Source organism: Cnephaeus nilssonii, assembly GCF_951640355.1.
Source record: "Cnephaeus nilssonii genome assembly, chromosome: 4".
Lineage (NCBI taxonomy): Eukaryota > Metazoa > Chordata > Mammalia > Chiroptera > Vespertilionidae > Cnephaeus > Cnephaeus nilssonii.
The window spans coordinates 44,896,741-44,918,711 of NC_137075.1; the positions used below are offsets into that span (position 1 = coordinate 44,896,741).

Here is a 21,971-nt window from a genome sequence, read left to right on the forward strand (position 1 = left end):
GAAGAAACAGGGATTAGAAAGGGGCTTGCAGTCACATTAGGCACTGCTTATTCCCAAATTTCAGCGAGTCCTCACAAGTCTCCTATTTCCCCTAGCACGGTCTTTGGATCGATGGAAAAGATGATCAATGGCTCTATAAAACCGCAGGCCCTGGGTCAAAAGCTCCTACTTCTCTCAGCTTCTCACTTTCTGACAGTACCAGAGATGGAGAAGAAAGAAAACCTGTTGGCCACCTGGAGACCCACTGGGTGTTCAGTAAGCACAACAAGAGAGGAATTGCCTTTTCTTGACCCAAGTTTTTAAGAGTGTTAAGGAGGTCAAAGGTTGGGCTGGCTGAAATTGTGACCAATATTTATCATTTGGACTATTTATATCTTAAGGATGTTGTAAATATTTTTAAAAAATTATGTCTCACAGCCATTCTATGAAATGGTCTCCTGCCAATTGCTTTTTTAAAGTGGCGAGGCCCACCACAAGCTCTGTTTAGTTTGCTTTGGCCACGAACCAATACACTTCACATCATGCAGTTACAGCAGCACACCTCAGCCTGTGGTCAGGCTTTCAGGATTTCCCCAGGGAGCAGAGTCCCCCAAAAAAGCTAATAAGAGGAGGTTTATTTTTAATCTCAATCTGATTAGCTTCAGAATCAGAGTCTCAGTGCAGCCAATCAGGGCCTGGATGGCATCTTTCTTGACTCCTACTGGAGTGCGTGTGTCTCTTGTTTTAGATTTTGAAAACTTCCGAATGCAAACAAGTCTAGAGAATCATAAATAAGTCTAGTTTATTTATATAACAAAATACCATACAGCACTGAGGATGAACTAGATTTTTACTTGTCAACACAGGCCAATCTCCAAAAAAATTGGTGAGTTAAAAACAAAACAATCAGTTTCAAAAGGATATGTACAGTCTGATAACGTTCAGGTAAAATGCAAAAACAAAACCAAGAAATACTCAATTGCCTATGGATGCATACTGCAGCAGAAATACAAAAATGTTAACACCCATTTTGGGATATTGGGAGTGAGGGATCTAAGATGGATGAGAAAGTGTCTAGAGGACAGTGATCTATTTGGCAGAAATAAAGAAATCCATGCACTAAACTTCCCATGAAATTTGAAGAGCAGGTGTAAGGGGAGTAGTTGAACGAGCAAACTGATTCAGACACATTTTTAATGTAAAACTAAAGTGCTCAGCAATGCTGAGGCGGCCTGTGCACCCGTCCTCCCGGAGGAAACTGCTGCCCGAAGGCGGTATTTATCATCAGCACCCGTTTGTGTGCTCCCGGGTCAGGAGGTTCACTTCTCTATTCTGCCTCACTCCTGATTCCCAGGGGACGGCGAGGACAAAAGTAGTCCTCAGAATGGGGCCCAAGTTTACTGTCATTGCTGTCAGCAGCCAGTGTAGAACAGAGGAAAATAAAAAAACCTATCGAACGGGTCACACAGCAGCATGTAAAGAGATTCAGAGTCAAGCTCTCACTCTGAGTTCTTTCCCTGTGAGGCCAGAACAAACTGTCTCCCGAGATAAGAGTAAGTGGTTCTGTCACTGGGGACTGGCTTGTGGGCCAGAGAGCCGCAGGTCCTGGTGGGGGACCAGCAGATGGAGGGAGGCGCTGTTCCTGGGAGCTGGGAAGGCAGCTTGGACCCGCCCCCCAGAAGAACCTGCCTGTGAACGTGCTTTTCCAGTAGTGATGATTGGCCTCTCTCTGACCCCAAAACTTTCTCACTTGGTCTCCTTTGTGACCAAAATCAGGTAACTGGAGGTTCAGAGACAGGTCAAAGAATATCTGTGTTGGGTGCACAACATGCACTTTTCTGAACGCCCTTCCTGCCGTGGTTGGGAGGCTCCTTGTGGGCCAAAGCAGCTGCCGGTGTGGCACACAGGCCCTTGCCTCATTAGAGCAGGTTAGGGCACAGGTGGTCTAGAATCAGACAATCATCGCCTCCCACCACGGCGAATTACTGAATCTGGAGGGAATGATGCAGACACAGGGAGAAGGGAGAATGAGACTTCAATCATAGTGGTGGTGGCTTCCTAAGCTAGCTTTTGAGCCATGTTCTCCAACCTTCTCATTCATTCTGTGAACATCCTGATCTTTTAGAAAAGTCATTTCCTGCTTAAGTTAGCCAGAATCAGCTTCTTTGGTGTGCTACCAAGGGCTGTGACTGTAAATAATCCCCCCACCCCCCACCGCCGCCCCACATCCGACAATTTCTGACTTCTGCCTGCTTCTTACAATCAGTACCGAAGGAGACTTGCCACGCCCATAACTGTCACCACAGGTGCACACGAAGGTCAGCCAAGCAGACAGCATCTCTTCCTCCGAGGGCCACCTGGCTGGAGGGGTTGGCCCTGATGGCAACACATGTGTTTAAGCTTTAACTTAAATTTGAGTTCCTAATTGTTACTTTCAATGTTTTTTAAAAAAAACACTTTATTCCAATGCTTTGGTGCAATAAAAAGTTAAGGGCACCGAACTGTCAGATGTAAATTTATTATAAGTGAACCATTACTCATCTCTGGAGGAATGGCTGCACGTACACATTCTCTTGTTTTAAGATAACAATGAGAGCTTAACAAGGTTAGAGTAGTACAGGTAGGTAGATAGGTGTTTGTCACTGAGCAGGTGCAAAAGGATCATTTGTCAGACATCAGGCGTCACAATCTAAGGTGAAGAAATCAGTGTTTCAGAAGAAACCAGAATTATCAAAGCTGAGAAAGGTTGGTTTACTCAATCCCCCACCCCAGTTTTTATTATTATTTTTTGGCGTTAAGTACATTCATGTGGTTGTGCAATCACCACTACCATCCACCCCTAGAACTCTTTTCATCTTCCCAAACTGGAACTCTCTGCAGCATTGTCTTTCTGTGACTGGCTTCCTTCACTTTAACATAATGTCCTCAAGGTGCATCCATGTTGTAGCATGTGTCAGAATTTCCTTCCTTTTTAAGGCTGAACAGTTCTGCTCAATTCTTCTATCTTCATGATATAAGATGGGCACTGAATCCCTATCTACCAAAAAGTTCTGGCTGATTTTTAAGAAATGATTTAATTTATGATGTTTAGTCTGCCTGAATAAAGGCAGAAGGAAAACAGTGACCTAGAGACCACTGATTCTCAAACGTGGCCTTGCACCAGAATCAAGAGGCCTGCTAAAACGTGGACTCCCAGCAACTCCCAGAAACACAGACTCCAAATCCCTGTGTTTGGGTTTGGTGACCTGCATTTTATAAGCTCCCCAGCTGAGTTCGATGCCTGGTACAGTTTGAGAACCACTGCCTTGGACTGAATACTAAGGCATGGATTGCAGCTATGTCTATGTTATTGTTGGTCAGCAAAACAAAACACACTTAGTTTCTTTTTATTATTAAAAGTTACCAATAGATGGTTAGATGGTGCATCATGGAATTGAGGAAACACAGACTTTGAATCTGTTTATTTGAAGATGGATTTTAAAATTCATGCAAGCTCCACTATTACTGCTCCTGCTGGGCCTTGGCCCTGGCAAGCCCTTCCCCTCTGGTTTAGGATCTAGAAATCTAGCCTAAATCTTCCTCATTCTTCAAAACACGTGGGTGAGCCTTGATTAAGCTATATGCTACTTAACTTCTTTAAGCCCCCATTTTCTCATCTGTAAAATCAGGTTAGTGAGTGATTTCATGAGAAAATGCCTTTAATGTGTCAATATAGTGTTGAGAGGTAGTAACCTTTGAATCGGTATGAGCTAGTACTATTGTTTCTGCTCCCTCCTTGGCTGCAGGTGGACTCAACTGCTCCCTCTTCTGAGCTCCCGGAACCCTTTGCTACGCTCCTATCACACCCCCTTACAGAGTGTTATCATTGGATGGATGGATGGGGCTCTTATTAGACCATAAATTCTTTAACTGCAGGGACATGTCTTCCTCATGGTTGCACAAGACAGTGGTTCTCAGTGTGGGCTTCGGACTCAGGCTGCCTGGAACCTAATCCTGGCTCCATTACTCACTAGTTCTGAGATGTGGGCAAGTTACTTAACCGCTCTGTGCCTCTTTTCCTCATCTGGAAAATGGAGCTAATGATAGTATCCACATACCTCATGGGGCTGTGGAGTTAACATATGTGGAAGCATTTAGAAACATCGTGGCACCTAGAAAGCTCTCCAAAATGTTATCTACTAGTTATTTTTAAAATCTTTGTGTCCGGTGCCTGGTCCATGGTGGGAGGTGCAATAAATGTTTGTTGAAGGGTGTCTAGCTTGGCAAAGTATTGTCTGCCACCATGGGGAGAAACAAAATTAATTAGCGTAAAGGTGACAGTGCAACGAAGCATGAGCCAAGCGAGGGGACCGGTGCTCAGAAAATAGCGAGTAAAGGACAGAGCCTGCGCAGAGAGCCGCTCATGCTTTATAAACAGAGCTCGTGGCCTTTCTTTTCCTGCTTGTGAAACGGATGAGTTCTACCAGTTGGTTTTAAAGACCCCAGGTTACACCTAAAAGAAATCCCTGGTTCTATCGCAGATACTTCCTGGCGTAAGAAAGTCCAGTGTATGAGCACGCTGGCTGGGATAACGCAGGGCATATGCTGTACTCAGTAAGGGGAGAGTAGTGGATGTTCCCAAAGATTCTGTTACAGAAGGTGGCCAGGTCCCATTTAACATGAAGCAGGTCTGTGACAGGACCGCCACGTAAAAGCGGGTTGAAAACCAGTGGTCCTCAGACTGAACGTGGCCCCCGCTGCTGCTCTGTTTGGCCTACACAGTGTCTGCATTTTGAGTTGACGGTCTTTGGTGCAGACATGCGCTGTCCACCTGGTGCCCACTTCTGAGTGAACACACCACGGCTCCGACTCGGCCTCGGAGACCAAGCTGTGCCCTCTGAGAAGCCACCCTAGCTCTCTTGGGCTTTTGTAGGGTCTCACAGCACCCAGAGAACGGTACTGTGTTAGTTCTCGGCGTTTCCCTGGCTGGGCCTGGAACGTCTGGGGGTGGGGCACCTTCCTACCTGCTCTCTCAGCAGCTAACAGTGCTCACCAAGAGTGGGTCTCAGCAAACGCTTCTGAGGACTGAATGTTTTCTGTGGAAGTGCATTAAACATTGCCTGATTTGGCTTGAGACAATTTTTTGGCACACATCTCTCCAGAAATTGGAAATACATCTTGGAATTTAACAAAACATGTTAGATACAAAAGTAAAGAATGGATTAATTAATAATTACCAAGTGCCTAGGATGTGGCTGAAACTGTTGCTGAGGAACATACAGCTATAAAAAGGAGACTGCTAGCTTTACCCATAATAGCCCTCAAATGCAAACAATCCAAATGTCCCGAACAGGTAAACAGATAAACTGTGGTACATCTACACAGTGGAATTAAAGCGATAAGCTGACACATGCAACTTGGGTGGATCTCAGAAACATCATGGTGAGTGAGAGAAGCCAGGCACTAAAGAGTACACACTGTGTGAGTCCATTTAATCTAAATCCCGGAACAGGCAGAGCTAAGCTACAGTGACCGGGAACAGATCAGCAGTTGCCTGTGGCTGAGGGTGGGGCTGGGACGGACTGCCAAGTGGCCTGAACAAAGAAGGAACTTCTCGGGGTGACAGAAAGTTTCTATTTCTTGATGATGATGTTGGTAACACGAGTATGCACGTTTGTCAAAACTTGAATACAATTAAAATAAGTGCATTATTACATGCTGTACTTCAATAAAATTGATGTAAAAAGTAAAAAATAAAGAAGAAATAAAGAGGAAAAGGAGGAAGGAAAGAAAGAAAGAGGAGGGAAGAAAGAAAGAACCGAAAGCTGCTAAACTGGTTTAAAGATACGCATCTCGCGAACTGCTGCAGGACCTGGAAGATGAAATCTGTTCATCAAGGGGCCATGTAGCTAATCGGGCTGATATGCAGTTGAATTTAGCTAAAGCAGGAGCCCTACACTTTAGCTGAAATCAGTCTTAATCAAAGAAATTAATGTTAAAATTTGGCTAATCCATTAGAATTTTGAGAGTCGTGTAATTTCACATGATCTGCCTTCTGGCCGTGGTGTGAAAAGAGCCTCTCTTGGTGATGGATTAGGGACAAGAAAGCTCTGAGTGTGTGTGTGTGTGTGTGTGTGTGTGTGTGTGTGTGTACATGTGAGCATGCATGCAGGTGGTATGTATGTATGTATGTAAGTACCAGTGTGTGGGGGGTATGTGTGTGTGCAGGAATCAACATAATAATAGAACTGTCTCCATGGTGCTCAATATATTTTTAAAATTTATTCATTCAATTATAGACATTTCAGTTCTATAAGAACTTTCAGTGGAACTTTTATTAGCCTGGAACAAAACAGAGATGTAATCAGTCCAATGTTTAAAAATATAATTTCTATCTTTGCAGAAAGACCCAAAAGCTCTATAGCCCTGGGAGCTGGGAAAGAGTGTTTGTCCTGTGGAAGATCCCGCTTGGCATTCCTGGCTCCATGTTCTGGGAACTAAGGGAGGGGGCAGGAAGGAAAGGGCCCCTTCCACCCAATCAGGGGCTTCCGTCACAGCCCCCATGGAAACTGGTCTCCATCCCGGCCACAGGGACCCACCAGGAAATGGCATCTGAGGTTAGAACAGTAGCCCCCTGGCTCAGGTAAATATAGGGTGGGGGCCCTAAGGAGGCAAATTTGGCGGAATAGTTTTAATAGAACAGAAAAAAAAAAAGCCTCAATTTGTTCCCAGAGCCAAGTTTCTAATTACATGAGTTTTAAACAAGACTTGTGTCAATAAAAGGATGCAAGATAATGAAGGACAGCAGGACTGAGGCCAGGTTCTCCCTCCCATGCCCCCAGCTCCATTCTTGGGGTGGCCAGGCCACTGGCCAAGCTGGACTCGGCCCAAGGCTCTGCTCAGACTGCTCCGCTTTGATAGGCCCTGGCTGCCCCGCTGGAGCTGGCAGCTAACATTCAGGGTGGGCATTCACACCCCTCCCCCAACACTGACTGTGTAGATTTGTTTGGGTAACACCAGCCTCTCTCCCGAGACCCCTACGTGTCGTGTCTATCTTTGTGTCCCTCTAGCACCTAGTTGATTGTCCAGCACAGCCTGTCCCTGTCCTGCAGGCGCTGAGAGAGTGCTGGAGGCCCCTTAACGCCTTTCTCATCCCTGCTTCTTCCTCTCTAATCCACCCCTAAGAAAGGGTCAAATATTCCCACCCCTTCTTAGGGCTCAGAGTCCCCAAAACTGTGAGGGTCCTGATTACTTCTAGATAAATTACTTCTAGAACCTGTTTACAGAACAAGTTCTCCATCACTAGCCCCAACCTCACCCCTCTAGCCTTTTCTCATAGCCTCTCACTAAACCCGACTACACTGGGCTCTTTGCTGTTCCCCAAAAGCATCCTGTACTTTCCTGCTTCTGCACCTTTGCACAGACTTTTCCTCTGCTTGGAATGCCCTCCCCTCTGCTCCATCTCCAATATACATATTCTTTTATTGTTGTTGTTAACGAGGATATTTTTTCCATTGATTTTGAGAGAGAGTGGAAGGAAGGGAGGGAGGGGGAGGAGAGAGAGAGGGAGGGAGGGAGGGAGGGAAGGAGGAAGGAGAAGGGAGAGGGAAAGGGAGAGAGAGAGAGAGAGAGAGAGAGAGAGAGAGAGAGAGAGAAACATTGATGTGTGAGAGAGACTTCAATTGGTTGCCTCCTGCATGTGCCGGACCGAGACTCATGGACAGATGCTCTAACCACTGAGAACACTGGCTAGGACCAATATACATGTTCTTTAAAAAAATATTTATTGTTGAGAGCATTACAGATGTCCCCCCATTTTCTCCCCCACTGTTCCCCTCCACCCAGTTCATGCCCCACCTCAGGCCTTCACTACCCTATTGTTCATGTCCATGGGAAATGCATATACACATATAAGCTCTTTGGTTAATCTCTTCCCACACCCCGTCCCCCGCCCCTGCCCTCCTTCCCTCTGAGATTCGTCAGTCTGTTCTATGTTTCTGATTCTATTTCATTCATCAGTTTATTTTGTTCACTAGATTCCATGCATATGTGATACTTGTCTTTCTCTGACTGGCTTATTTTGCTTAACATAATACTCTCCAGGTCCCTCCAAGCCGTCTCAAAGGGTAAGAGGTCCTTTTGTTTAAAATATGTTTTTATTAATTTCAAAGAAGGGAGAGGGAAAGAAAGATAGAAGTATCAATGATGAGAGAGAATCACTGATTGGCTGCCTCTTGCACACCCCCTACTGGGGATCAAGCCCACAGCCCAGGCATGTGCCCTTGACCAGAATTGAAACTGGGACCCTTCAGTCTGCAGGCTGATGCTCTATCCAATGAGCCAAACCAGCTAGGGTGAGATCCTTTTTTTTTTACTGCTGCATAGTATTCCACTGTATAAATGTACCACAGCTTTTTTATCCACTCATCTGCTGATGGGCACTTGAGCTGTTTCCAGATCTTGCCTATTGTAAATAATGCTGCCATAAACATAGGGATGCATATACTCTTTCTGGTTGGTGTTTCAGGATTCTTAGGATATATTCCCAGAAGTGGGATCACTGGTCAAATGGCAGTTCCATTTTTAATTTTTTGAGGAAACTCCACATTGTTTCCATAGTGGCTGCACCAGTCTGCATTCCTACCAGCAGTGAACTAGTATTCCCTTTTCTCCACATTCTAACCAGCACTTGTTTATACATATTCTTATAGCATTATAATTTTTCTTCCATAGCAGTTATACTCTACTAGTACCCCAGTGCACAGATTCATGCACATTGAAAGGAAATTAATTAGAAGGTGGCCAGCAGGGCAGGACTGGGTGAGATGGGCCAGACACGCCCTGGAGCCAACCTCCCATCGTCCCTCCCAGCCGGCCGGCACCATGGCTCAAAGGGTGTCTGCGGAGTGAGTAGGGCCCCTCCAGTAGGTGGGGTCCCTGGGCCTGGCCTGTGGGGAGTGGGCCAAAACCAGCTCTCCTACATCCCCCAAGGGGTCCCGGATTGTGAGAGGGCAGATCTCAGGTGATGCACCCTGGAATTGGGCTCCCTCCTCTCTGGTTCCAGGGTGTGTCACCCGAGAACCACTGCTGCCAAGTCACCGCAGCTCGGCAGCTCCTGTGTTGAGCATCTGCCCCCTGGTGGTCAGTGCACATCATAGCTACTGGTCAGAGTGTCTGCCCCCTGGTGGTCATTGCACATCATAGCTACCAGTCAGCTGGTCAGACGGTTGCTTAGCCTTTTATATATAGAGACTAGAGGCCTGGTGCACGAAATTCATGTACGGGGGGTTGTGTCCCTCAGCCCAGCCTGCACCGTCTCCAATGTGGAATCCCTTTCACAGTCCAGGACTGCTGGCACCCAACTGCTCACCTGCCTGCCTTCCTGATTGCCCCTAACTGCTTCTGCCTGCCAGCCTGATCACCCCTAACCACTCCCCTGCCAGCCTGATTGATGCCCAACTGCTCCCCTGCCAGCTTGATTGCCCCTATCTGCCCTCACCTGCAGGCCTGGTCACCCCTAACTGCCCTCCCCTGAAGGCCTGGTCCCCCCCAACTGCTCTCCCCTGCAGGCCTGGGTCCCCCCCAACTGCCCTTCCCTGCAGGCCCTGTCCCCCCCAACTTTCCTCCTCTGCCGGCCTGGTCACTCCTAACTGTCCTCCCCTGCAGGCTTGATCACCCCCAACTGCCCTCCCTTGCAGGCCTGGTCCCTCCCAACTTCCCTCCCCTGCTGGCCATCTTGTGGTGGGCATCTTGTGTCCACATGGGGGCAGCCATCTTTGACCATATGGGGGCAGCCATCTTGTGTTGCAGTGATGGTCAATTTGCATATTACTATTTTATTAGATAGGATAGAGGCCTGGTGCACGGGTGGGGGCTGGCTGGTTTGCCCTGAAGGGTGTCCTGGATCAGGGTGGGGGTTCCCTTGGGGTGTGGGGCGGCCTGGGCAAGGGGCCTGTGGTGGTTTGCAGGCTGGCCACGCCCCCCCAGCGACCCAAGTGGAGGCCCTGGTATCTGGAATTTATTTATCTTCTATAATTGAAACTTTGTAGCCTTGAGCGGAGGCCAGGGCTGGCCAGGGCCGACCAGGGCAGGCGGGAAGCTTGGCTTCCTCCATCGCTGGGGGCAACCCAAGCCTCCTGCTTGCTCCAGCTCTGTGGCTGGCCGCCATCTTGGTTGGGTTAATTTGCATACTCACTCCTGATTGGCTGATGGGTGTGGCTTGGTATAGTGGAGTGATGGTTAATTTGCATGTTTCTCTTTTATTAGTGTAGATCAGGGGTCCTCAAACTTTTTAAACAGGGGGCCAGTTCACTGTCCCTCGGACCGTTGGAGGGCTGGACTATAGTTTAAAAAAAAACTATGAACAAATTCCTATGCACACTGCACATATCTTATTTTGAAGTAAAAAAACAAAACGGCAAAAACACCCGCATGTGGCCCGCGGGCTGTAGTTTGAGGATGCCTGGTGTAGATAGTGATATATTTATTTGGTGATTACAAGACAGCAATTCTACGAGGCAGACACTCCACCTCTCATTTCGTTCACCACTGTACAGCCAGTATCTACTATAAAACATAATAGGTTTTCAATAAATTTGGTTTATTCTTTGAAAACTTAAAAATAGAACTACCATTTGATCCAGCAATCCAAAAGAATTTAAATCAGGATCTTGAAGAGATATTAGCACTCTCATGTTTACTGCTGCACTACTCACAATAGCCAAGATGTGGAAACAACTAACTGTTCATTGACAGATGAATGGATAGAGAAAATGGTTGTATACATACAGTGGAATATTATTCAGCCTTAAAAAAGGAAACTGCAGTATGCACAACATGGATGAAGCTGGAAGACATTATGTTAAGTGAAATAAGCCAGTCATAGAAGGACAAATACTGCATGCTTCCACTTACATAAGGGATCTGAAATAGTCAATATCAGAATCACAGAGTGGAGTGGTGGTTGCCAGGGGCCAGTGGCAGGGAAAACAGGTAGTTACTATTCAACAGGCAGAAAGTTTCAGGTAAGAAAGAGGAGTAAGTTCTAGAGATCTGTTGTACAACACAGTGCCTACCTACACTAATAAAAGAGAAAGATGCAAATTGACCGTACCATCACGACATCCACCAGCCAATCAGGAGTGAGTATGCAAATTAACCCAACAAAGATGGTGGGTTAACTTGCATATGCAGGCGCCAAGCAGCTGGGGGCGGGGCGTTCCACACCGCTCCAGCCGCTCCGGGCCTCTGGGCAGCGTGGGAAGGTGGAAAGGTGGCTCCGGGCCAGAGTGAAGGCAGAAAGACGGCTCCAGAAGGAGCGAAGGCGGTGCCAGCAGCCAGGGGAAGAAAGGCCCATTCTTGCATGAATCTTCATGCATCGGGCCTCTAGTAGTTAATAATACTCTATTATACACTAAAACATCTAAGAGGGTAGGGGGTAGGAGGGACTGGAATAAATTAACCAAAGAACATATATGCAGAGTCCATGGACACAGACAATAATGTGGTAAAGGACTGGGTTGGGGGTGAAGATTGGGTGGAGGGGGCAAAGTGGAAGAAATGGAGGACCTCTGTAATAGTGTCAACAAAAACATTTAAGAGGGTAGATTCCCACGTTAAATGAATAAAATAAAAATAAAATAGAATAAACTTGGTTTAATGAAGTGAATTGACATGAATAAGAAGTGTAACTGATTTTTTTTTTTTAGCAAGTTTGAGGATTTAGCTACTTAAATAGTACTGTGAGTTTCTTTAAAAGGCTGTTACTAAGTATAACAAGTACAAATTGGCTAAAAATAAACATCAAATATCTGGGATCCCTCAGGTATTAAATATATGTTTTCAAAAATAGTCACTTCAGTTAAGAATAACAGCTGCTTCAGTTAAACATGTGCAAAGAGTCCTTGTATTGTTTCCAGGCTGAGTTTACTTTGCAACTGGAAAAGGCTGTTTCTGAAAATGTTAATGGGGTTGGTGTAGAATAATAGCTAAAAATAAATACTTGCAGCAAATATTTACTGGGCCCTATCGACATTCCTACACTGCTCTGAGAGCGTGATATCAACAGGCTCTCCTGCAATCCTCACAAGAACCCCACGAGGCGGGTACTGTTATTATCCGGATACAGAGACCCAGAGAAGCCAAAGAGCTAACCCAAGGGCACACAGCTACCTCCCAGGGGAGGCCGTATTCAAACCCAGGGACGGAGCGCAGAGCCTGTGCCGTTACCCACCGCACTGCACCATAGGTATACCAGAATGGTGCGATTAGGGATCACGTTTATTTTCTTCTTTTTTCATCTTTTTAAAAAAGTAGTTTTCTAAGTGTTCTACAATGACTATATACTATTTTTGTAATAAGAAAAAATAAGCATATTGTAAAAATGATTGGTCCATAGGCGACTGGGCTAACAATATTGAGAAGGAGTTCCTTTTCTTCTATGATGGTGTTTACAGTGGTTGGGGTTGGATTTCTAGTGCTTTCCAGTCTATGGCCACCTCAGAAAACAGTGAGGGTCAAGTAGCGTCTTTGCAACTACACAACCCCTGGGGGAAGAGGCAGCCCCATCAGCTGTGTGAAAATGAGTGACAGACACTCAGCTCCTCAGCCTCCCTGCCTCCCCGCTCCTCTCCAGCTGGCCCCTCTTCCTCCCAGGTGACCAGACACAGAGGGTGTAGGTGGGAAGGGGCTGATGCTAAGGCCCATCTAGGAGATCAACAGGCAAACACTGTGGCCTCCGCGTCTGCACAGGCGTCCCGAGTTCGTTTTGTGGAGGTTCAGTGTCTGCTCCCTCAGGGTGTTCAGCGAGCGATGGTCACCTCTGGGAGAAGGTCACTGGTTATGAATAAACCTACAGGAACAGAGTTCCCGGCCTCCCTGTGCCTGGCCTGCAGGGGTTTGTCTGTTGAACAGATCACAATTGAAATAAAATCTAGGACTGAGCCTGTCCCGGGATGGGCTTGGTGTTGTGTATCCCCTATCTCCTCTCCCCACTCCTTCTCCTTTGGCATGTAGTCCAAGACCCTGCGAAATAATTTTTCTGTGCCTGTTTCCTCCTAAAATAAATAAGCCAACCCCACAGCCTGTCTTTCCTTCCTCTGGAGGATGTTGTGAAGATAAGGACGGGGCAGATGGGGCCACGTGACCCTGGAGGCCCCTCGCACCACAGATTCACACCACACCTCGGCCGGGTCAGAGAAAGGCTCCCCTTGAACATTTAGCCCGATGAACACTGCTGCCTCTGGTCACGTGACCCAGTAAAAGGGAAAATTAGCGTTCATATCTTATTTTTCATCTCAGATTAAAAATTCGGTTAAGAGGACTGAACCCTAGAAACACACAGTAACTTACAAGGCGTTTTAGGCTCTTTGCTTGAGACAGAAGTTGGTGAAAATTTACCAAGAAAAACCTGCAGGTCCTAGAGCCTGGCGCAGCCGTTTCCCTTTGACGGCCCTTAGCTTCTACATCTGTCTGATGGGTCCGATGACCAGTGAGGGTGCTCTCCAGATCTCAAAGTTATATATGGTGAAAAAAGAAAGAAGAAATTATATATGGTGGTTCTAAATATTAAGCTTTTCTAAAATAAAGAGTCAAGTTCTCAAGAGAATCTGTTTAGTGTCTGTATAGATATCAACTAGCTACAGTACCCGCATAAGAATGCAAAACCGTTTAAGTGGCTACAGGAATACTCAATGACTAAATCTAAATGACAAAGGAGCAAGTTTCATTTTGTCATTTTATCATAGTCATTGCACTGGACTCATGTCCTGTGACATTTTGGGCTGGTTTGAAGGTCCTTCATGTTTCCATAGGGATAGTTAGTTGCCCTGAATTTTAACTTACTTGTCACTCAATTCTAAACAACGCTATGCTGAAAGAAACGACCTGACGAAAAGTCGTAGAATTTTGAGACTTTCAAGGATGCTTAAGAGGTCATTACATTCAACCTTGTATTATTATAACTAGTCGGATCCAGGAATCAAGTGTAATGCACAGGGAAACTGCCCATTCCTCATTTTCAAGTGGGCTTTGTGTACCTCGGGCAAGAAAGTCTCAGACAATACGTCTATAAATCAGACAGTCAGTCTGTACTTGCATTGGGTTTTCTCGGGGCAAAATGCCAATAGTATACAGACTCCACCCAAGCGTGATGAGGCCAAATATTTACAAACAAGGCTTCAATCTTGTCATTTTGTAGTTCAGAAGGGCAAAAAGATAATGTTTCTTCGAGCCACAATTTTCTAAAGAGAACTGTTAAACCAAGAGGATGACAACTTTAGGATCAACAGCCTGTAAGGGCTTGTAAGCACCTTCTGACCTTGGATGCCCTGCCCTGCCCTGTTCCTCCTTTTAAACTTTCCCAGAGTTGCATGAGTGTTCTGTGAGCATTTGGGAACTAGCCAGTCATGAAGTCCAGCTCCAGCAACTGAATTATCAGCTAACTCGCTCCTAAAGCCAAACTATTACTCAGAGAGAGTTATTTCTGGGTTTATGTCACAGAAGGAAAGACAGATCAAGTCAGTGGGGACCATGTGAGTCCACACTGGGTTCCTTATTAAAAAGAAATGAGTCACTTATTTTACTAAGTAAAAGTCCATGCAGTTACCCATAGTACCTCCAGAAAGGAAACACTTTGAAAAGATTTGTCAATATGAAAAGATGCTCCACCACACTAATAACGAGAAAAGAAAATTAGAATTATAATGAGATGGCATTCACCTATCAGATAAAGCAATCACAAAGCAAGACAAAGAAAAAAAAATAATTGGCAATGCCCTGCGTGGGGAGGGTGTGCGGGATCAGGCACTTCTGCCTTGTTGGTGCGATGTAAATAGTCACATCTTCTGGAGAGGGCATTTGGCACCAGCTACACAGTAAAAAGACCACAGTTCCTTCTGATTCAGCAATCCCTCTACTAGGAGTGAATCTTGTAATTACATCTGCACATTACTGTGCTATTTGTCACAGCAAAAGATTAGAAACAGCTAGAGTGTCATCCATCCAAGGATACCAGCTATTAATGTTGGCACATCTTATCAGATGGAATAAGAAGGAAGTAGCTCTAAAGTCCTGACATGGACATGCCCCAAGAGTTCCTGCTAAGTGGGGAAATCTTGGTGCCGAGCAGTGTGCAGAGGATCCACTCCGGGAGGAAGCCTGAGAGACTGCGGCCGGGTTTGCCCTGGGAGAGGAGTGGGGTGTGGGTGGGACAGACGCTCTTCACTAACATTCTGTAAGTTGACTTTTTCGTCCCAAGCATGAGGCAGTGGTCCTGAAGAGCACTGGGAAAGGAGAAGTGCTGAATCAGTGGTCTGACTTATGCTTTGCCTCGTGATGTGGATTCAGGCAGGAGGTGGTTTTGAGAAAGAGACTAAAAGAATCCAGGCGATTTAGAGGCTTCTTGAGGAAACTAGGTCACGGCACACCTGAGAAATATCTCCAGATACGAGAAAGAGGGTGTTGGCAAGAAGGATTGGAAACGTGATGAGAGCTGGGGCCCTGGGCCACAGGAGGACACCCCCTTGGGCTATTCTCTTCAGCCGCCTGCATCTCTTGGCATTCTTTCCACAGCTCTGCTGTCCAGGCCAAAATTTTCCTTTGCCTCCCTCCCTCCTTTTCTGGGTCCCTGGAAGAGCCAAGTCCTTTTCTGTCTGAGTCTCAGGACTTGACCACCATCTGCTCTCCCTGGGGAAACTCAGATACTTAGCTGAGCCAACCCTTCGATCCTGGTCAGTCTATGCTAGGACCATCCCCGTTCCATGACCTGAGCAAAGACCTCCCTCACCACCAGTTATTCAACAGGACTCTATGCTCAATGGTTTGCACACATTGTTTCATTTTCTCTTCAAACAACCCTGCAAGGGTCCCACAGTGAAGTGGAGGTGCCAGGATTTGAGCTCAGGACCACAGTAAAAAGAGGAATCTGGGGTAGCACTGGGCCTGCCCCCTCTGCTTCCATGGAAAACCCAGATGCCCTGAAAGCACCCCTATTTTCAGTGTGTTTCCACATCCACCTGGGGAAGATGCCTCCCTGCGGGACACCAGTGCAGGAAACCCGACTTCCATCCACACTGCGGGTCCTCTCACTCAGTGTGCTTCCCGGCTCATGTCTACGGAGCACTTAGGTATTGACACAGATTCCTCAGCTTCTCACAAGATCCAACCCTGTGAGGGAAAGTACGTTCTCCCCACTCTACAGAGGAGAAAACCGAGGCTCACAGAGGTGGAGTAATTTGCCCAGGTCTTCCAGCTGGTGGGTGGGAGAGCCAGGGAAATGGAAAAATGTCTCAGGCCAGTGTTTCTTGGCACGATACTGCCCCTCTTCGGCCCAGAGAAGTTCACTGCCCCATGGATTAGGGAAAGAGGGCTTTGCCATGTAACAATAGGGATGGAGGCTGTGTAACAAGAATGTCCCCATTACAGCAGTGAAGTTATTAAATATTTGAAAATGTAAATGACAAATCTTTAAGAAATTCATTCTTTATTTTTCTTTAGGGATTGCTAAACATCTTACTTTCCAAAGAGGTCTAGAAGGGTTTCGGGGTGCTCCTACATCGAGGGAAGGCACAGGCAAACACAAAGCAAGATAAAGAAAAAAATAATTGGCAATGCCCTGCATGGAGAGGGTGTGTGGGATCAGGCACTTCTGCAGCATCAGGCCAGACTGGCATATGCCCATGAGGCTAATGCAATAGCAGTTACCTGGTCACCTGCAGGGTAGTAACCCTACTCCCTTCACCCGGGAGGATGTTGGTTAGTCATACAGCGCCCCTCACCCCACCCAGAGACACCCCCTCTTTCACTTTTATCTTCTGTCCTGTCATCTGAGGGCAGCATTCACACTGGTGAAGTGGAGATGTGGGACACAGCTCAAGTCCATGTTGATGGTTTTCCAAGTTTGTGATCATGTTTTCTTTCACTTGGCTTGAGGTGGCAGAGTACATAGGAGCGGGTAGGCTCAGTGCTACCCCAGATTCCTCAAAGCAGGGACCTCCTGCATCAGGACCCCTGACAGCCAACTTTCTGGGCCCATCCCAGAACTCCTAGGAATAATCTGTGTTAACTGTTTATCCTGAGGCCAGAAAGTAGCCTATGAGCCCCGTAGCCAAGGATCACTGCTCCAGGCTTCGGTGCATCATGCGTAGCCTCACTGACTCCAGGGCAGTGCGGGGCTGAGGGGAGAGGGTGACTTGAGAATGGGCAGAAGAAATGACAGCGACAGCCTGGTGTCAAGGGAAGAGAAAATCAACCCACCAAATGAACCCACAGAAACTGAGACAGACCCAGGGCCGATTCTGGTATTGCCCTAATACAAGAACATCCGGATGCTCATAGTGATAATTCTGGGTAATCAAGAGGTTATAAGAGATAATCCTTCAATGGCTTCCTGTTCCTCTCAGCATAACATTGACACACTTCCCTAAGGCCAACACCAGCAGGCCTGCCCGACCTCACTGCCCACCATTCTCCAGCCTTTCCTGAACTGGCCTCTGCCTGTAATGCCCTTCCCCCAGTTCCCTGCCAGGCTGGTCCCCCCTTTAGGTCCGAGCCTAAATGCCACTCCTCAGAGACCTCTTCTCACGACCCATCTAAAGGAGAAAAGCCCTGACGTGGGACTCAGCCAGTGTTTCCTCCAAGTCTTTGCTTCTGCTTGCATGGGGCTCCTCCATTGGCCCCGGTATATGCTCCAGGAAGGCAGAGACAGGGCCCACTCCGTTGCTGTCAAAACTAAAGCTCCTGGTGCCTGACACAGTATGCACCCAGCAGAGTGCGGTGCACGGCAGATGTCAATGTAAGCAAACCTCTTCCCCCTCCCACTGTCCTCTGAATGAGAATGCAGGGCAGTGTGCACTGTCTTTCCCAAAGAGTACCATCAAAAGGCGCTAAAGACAACCCCCAGGAGATGTGGTGTTTGTAGGAGGAAAGCACCAATTACATGGAAACCTGGCCCACGTGGTACCCTTCCCCAGTGCTGCTGTGTGTGTGTGTGTGTGTGTGTGTGTGTGTCTTTTGGGGGGTGTCTGGGGTGGTGTATCCCTGGTTTGTGTCCTTGTGGTTTAACAGCACGTGATCTGGAACCAGGATGTCCGGTTTGAATCCCACTCAGCCACTTACTCATTGCTTTGGTTATCAAGTCATCTTAAAACTTAGTGGCTTAAACAACGTGTTGTTTCCTCTGGTCTGAGGGTTGACTGGGCTCGGTTGGGTGGTTCTTTACTGGGGTCTGTCATGAGATGGCAGTTAGATGGCAGTTGAGGCTGGAGCTGGTCACCCACCATGACTTCTTCACTCGAGTCTCAGCTGGGCTGGCTGGAACAGGTGAAGGCTGCCTAGCTTGGGCTTCCCTCACAGTATGGTGGCCTCAGGGGGGCTGGACTTTTTAGATGGCAGGTGGCTTCCCCAGAACAAACATGCCAGGAGGTCCAGGTGGAACCTTCATGGCTTCCTGTGATTTTGACTTGGGAAGTCAGAAAACACCACTTCTGCTGATCCCACTGATCAGGGGAGGAGACAACACCAGGGCACAGATACTGGGAGGTGTGGTTCCTGGTGGTGGGGATGGTGGGCGCAGAAGGCAGCTTTTGAGACTAGCTACCATACTGGCTACCAGACGGTGGGTGAATTACTTAACCTCTTTGTGCCTCAGTCTTCTCTCCTATAAAATGGGATAATATTTCCTACCGCATAGAGGAGCAAATGAGTAAATAATATATGGAAAGCACTCAACAATGCACTAAGTATTAGCTATTATTATTATTATTATTATTATTGTTACTCAAAGGAGCAAGGAACAAACCTTTTCTTTGATTAATCCCTGTATCCCAGCGTCTGTGAAATGTTTTATGATGATGAGCTGCTCTATATGGAAAGTAAGAGAAGTGCCCTTCCCCCAACCCCTCGCCCCCAATTTTGTTTCTCATTTAAAAGTTTAAAGTTTGGGTAGAGCCCTATCAGGTGTGCTCAGTGGTTAGAGCATCGACTTGTACACTGAAGGGTCACAGGTTCAATTCCTGGCCCGGCCCACGTGTGTGAGGGAGACAAAAATGGATGTCTCTCTCACATCAATGTTTCTCTTCCTTTCTCTGTCTCCCCCGCCCCCCCCCCCCCCCACCTTCCACTCCCTCTAAAAAATCAATAGAAAAAATATCCTTGGGTGAGGATTGACAAAACAAACAAAGAAAAGTTTTGGTAGAAGAGGTCATTCCTCATGATCAAATATGCATTTAAAATATTAATAATATTGAAAAATAGCAGCCAGTGTTTGGCAAATGCCATTCTGAGTCACCGTAATGGCAGGCTCACATTAGGGACAGAATAGCAACACTTGTGGTGTGGAATTTCCCGGGCACTGGTGGGAAAGGAGCCATGAATGTGTTTGTCAGCAAACTTCCCCCAAACAAAAAGAAACCAGGATTTCCTGCTGGAGGCCAAGGAAGCAAGTGATGTCCAGGACCTCACAACTCAACTCCAGACTGGCCTTAGCACTGGGCAGAAAACAGGATCTGACAACAAGTCATCAGCCGGTGGCCCAGCCCAAGCGGATGGGCACTTTTCTGTGGCTGCCAAATTCAAACAAAGCTCAGAGACAAGTCATTGAACTCAAGCCCTAAATAGAAAAATGGCTTCATAATCCATCCAAGCCTGTGGACACATGTCCTATCCTACAGAAGTCTCTACCATGTCATCTGCTGCCTCATACCCCTCGGTATTCCATACAGCCTTTAGGATAAAACCTAGTCTCCTGACATGTGCGCTCACCAGCCACATACCCAAGTTCCGGCCTCGTGCACAACTCGCATTCCTCCTAAGGGCCCTGAGCTCACACATCTTCCTGGGTCTTGCACACTCTTTCTGCCAATTGGAAGAGAATAACAATAGTAAGGGCAGCCAGTTATCCTTCCCTTGACCATGGACCAGACAGGTGCTGTGGTGAGAGTTCCATTCTGTCATCTCACTTTATCCTGATCCATTCTATAAGGTACTGACCTCACAGGCTGATGAAATCACTCATTTATCTAGACTTCATTAAAACTGAAACCTTTTGTGCTTCAGATGATACCATATTAAAGCGAAAGACAAGCCAGAAAATAAGACAAAATACGTGCAAAGAAGATATACACGTGGCCAACGAAGTCCTTGAAAAGATGCTTAATATTGTCAGTCATCAGAGAAAAGCAAACCAAAACCACAACAAAAATACCACTTCATACCTACTAAAATGGCTCTAATCAAAACAACAGTGTTGATGAGGATGGGGAGAAACTGAAATCCTCATACATTTTTGGTGGAAATGCAAAACAATGGAGTCACTTTAGAAAACAGTCTGGCAGTTCCTCAAAATATTACATATTGAGTTAACATATGATCCAGCAATTCTGCTCCTAGGTATATACCCAAGATAATTAAAAACATATGTCTTCACAAAAACTTGTACATGAATGATTATTGCAGTATTATTCATAATTGTCCCCAAAGTGAACTAATGAAAAACTAAAATGTGGTAGAGCCATACAATGGAATGCTATCGTAATATATAAAAACCCTGGGTCGTAATGACCAGTAATGACCGAGGCCCAATCCTGCAGTCAGCGCTAACTGCTGGGGGGCTGAGAATCAGGGTCAGAGAGAGGCCTAAAGAGAGAAGCAGGGATTGATCTGTTGCCTCTGTGGCAGCTTTTGATCAGCACTTATCTCTCTCTCTCTCTCCCAGTCTGGCCAGCAGCCATGCCTCCATTTCTCTCCAGGCCTCCACCGGGGCTGCTGATCAGCCCTGCCTTTCTGATCAGGCCCCGTTGATAGGTCCAGAGACGCTGACTGGCATAGAAACCAACCAATCAGAGTGAAGTGTGAGGAACCAATGGCTGCCTAGGAGATGGAGCTTTTGATGCTGACTGGCATAGAAACTGACCAATCAGAACCAAATCTAGGTCAAATGTGAGGAGCCAATGGCTGCCTAGGAGGCGGAGCTTTTGACACTGACTGGCATAGATACTGACCAATCAGAACCAAATCTGGGTCAACTGTGAGGAGCCAATGACTGCCTAAGAGGTGGAGCTTTTTTTTTCTTTTTCTTTTTTCTAATATATTTTATTGATTTTTTACAGAGAGGAAGAGAGAGGGATAGAGAGCTAGAAACATCGACGAGAGAGAAACATCGATCAGCCGCCTCCTGCACACCCCGCACCGGGGATGTGCCCGCAACCAAGGTACATGTCCTTGACCGGAATTGAACCTGGGACCCTTGAGTCCGCAGGCCGACGCTCTATCCACTGAGCCAAACCGGTTTCGGCAAGAGGTGGAGCTTTTGACACTGACTGGCATAGAAACTGACCAATCAGAACCAAATCTGGGTCAACTGTGAGGAGCCAATGGCTGCCTAGGAGGCGGAGCTTTTGACGTTGACTGGAATAGAAACTGACCAATCAGAACCAAATCTGGGTCAACTGTGAGGAGCCAATGGCTGCCTACGAGGCAGAGCTTTTGATGCTGACTGGCATAGAAACCAACCAATCAGAAACAAATTGGCCAGCAGAGGAGGGCAGTTGGGGGTGAGATCAGGCCTGCAGGGAAGGGTAGTTGGGGGCAAGATCAGGTTTGCAGGGGAGGGCAGTTCGGGGCAACCAGGCTGGCAAGGGGAGGGCAGTTAGGGACAAGATCAGGCCAGCAGGGGAGGGCAGTTCGGGGCAACCAGGCTAGCAGGGGAGGGCAGTTGGGGGCGAGATCAGGCCAGCAGGGGAGGGCAGTTGGGGGCGAGATCAGCCCGGCAGGGAAGGGCAGTTTGGGGCGAGATCAGCCCAGTAGGGGAGGGCCGTTAGGGGTGATCAGGCAGGCAGGCAGAGGCAGTTAGGGGTGATCAGGCAGGCAGGCAGGTGAGCAGTTAGGAGCCAGCAGTCCCAGATTGTGAGAGGGATGTCCGACTGCCACAGGGAGTGGGCCTAAACCAGCAGTCGGACATCCCCCAAGGGATCCCCGATTGGAGAGGGTGCAGGCTGGGCTGAGGGAACCCCCTCCAT

At 47.2% G+C, this 21,971-nt stretch overlaps 1 protein-coding gene across 1 annotated transcript in view; it reads right to left on the bottom strand.

Annotated features, from left to right (window-relative positions):
- EHD4 (EH domain containing 4) overlaps positions 1–21,971 on the bottom strand; it is an 82,314-nt gene that overhangs the window by 21,461 nt on the left and 38,882 nt on the right. The gene's annotated exons all lie outside the window — the stretch shown is intronic.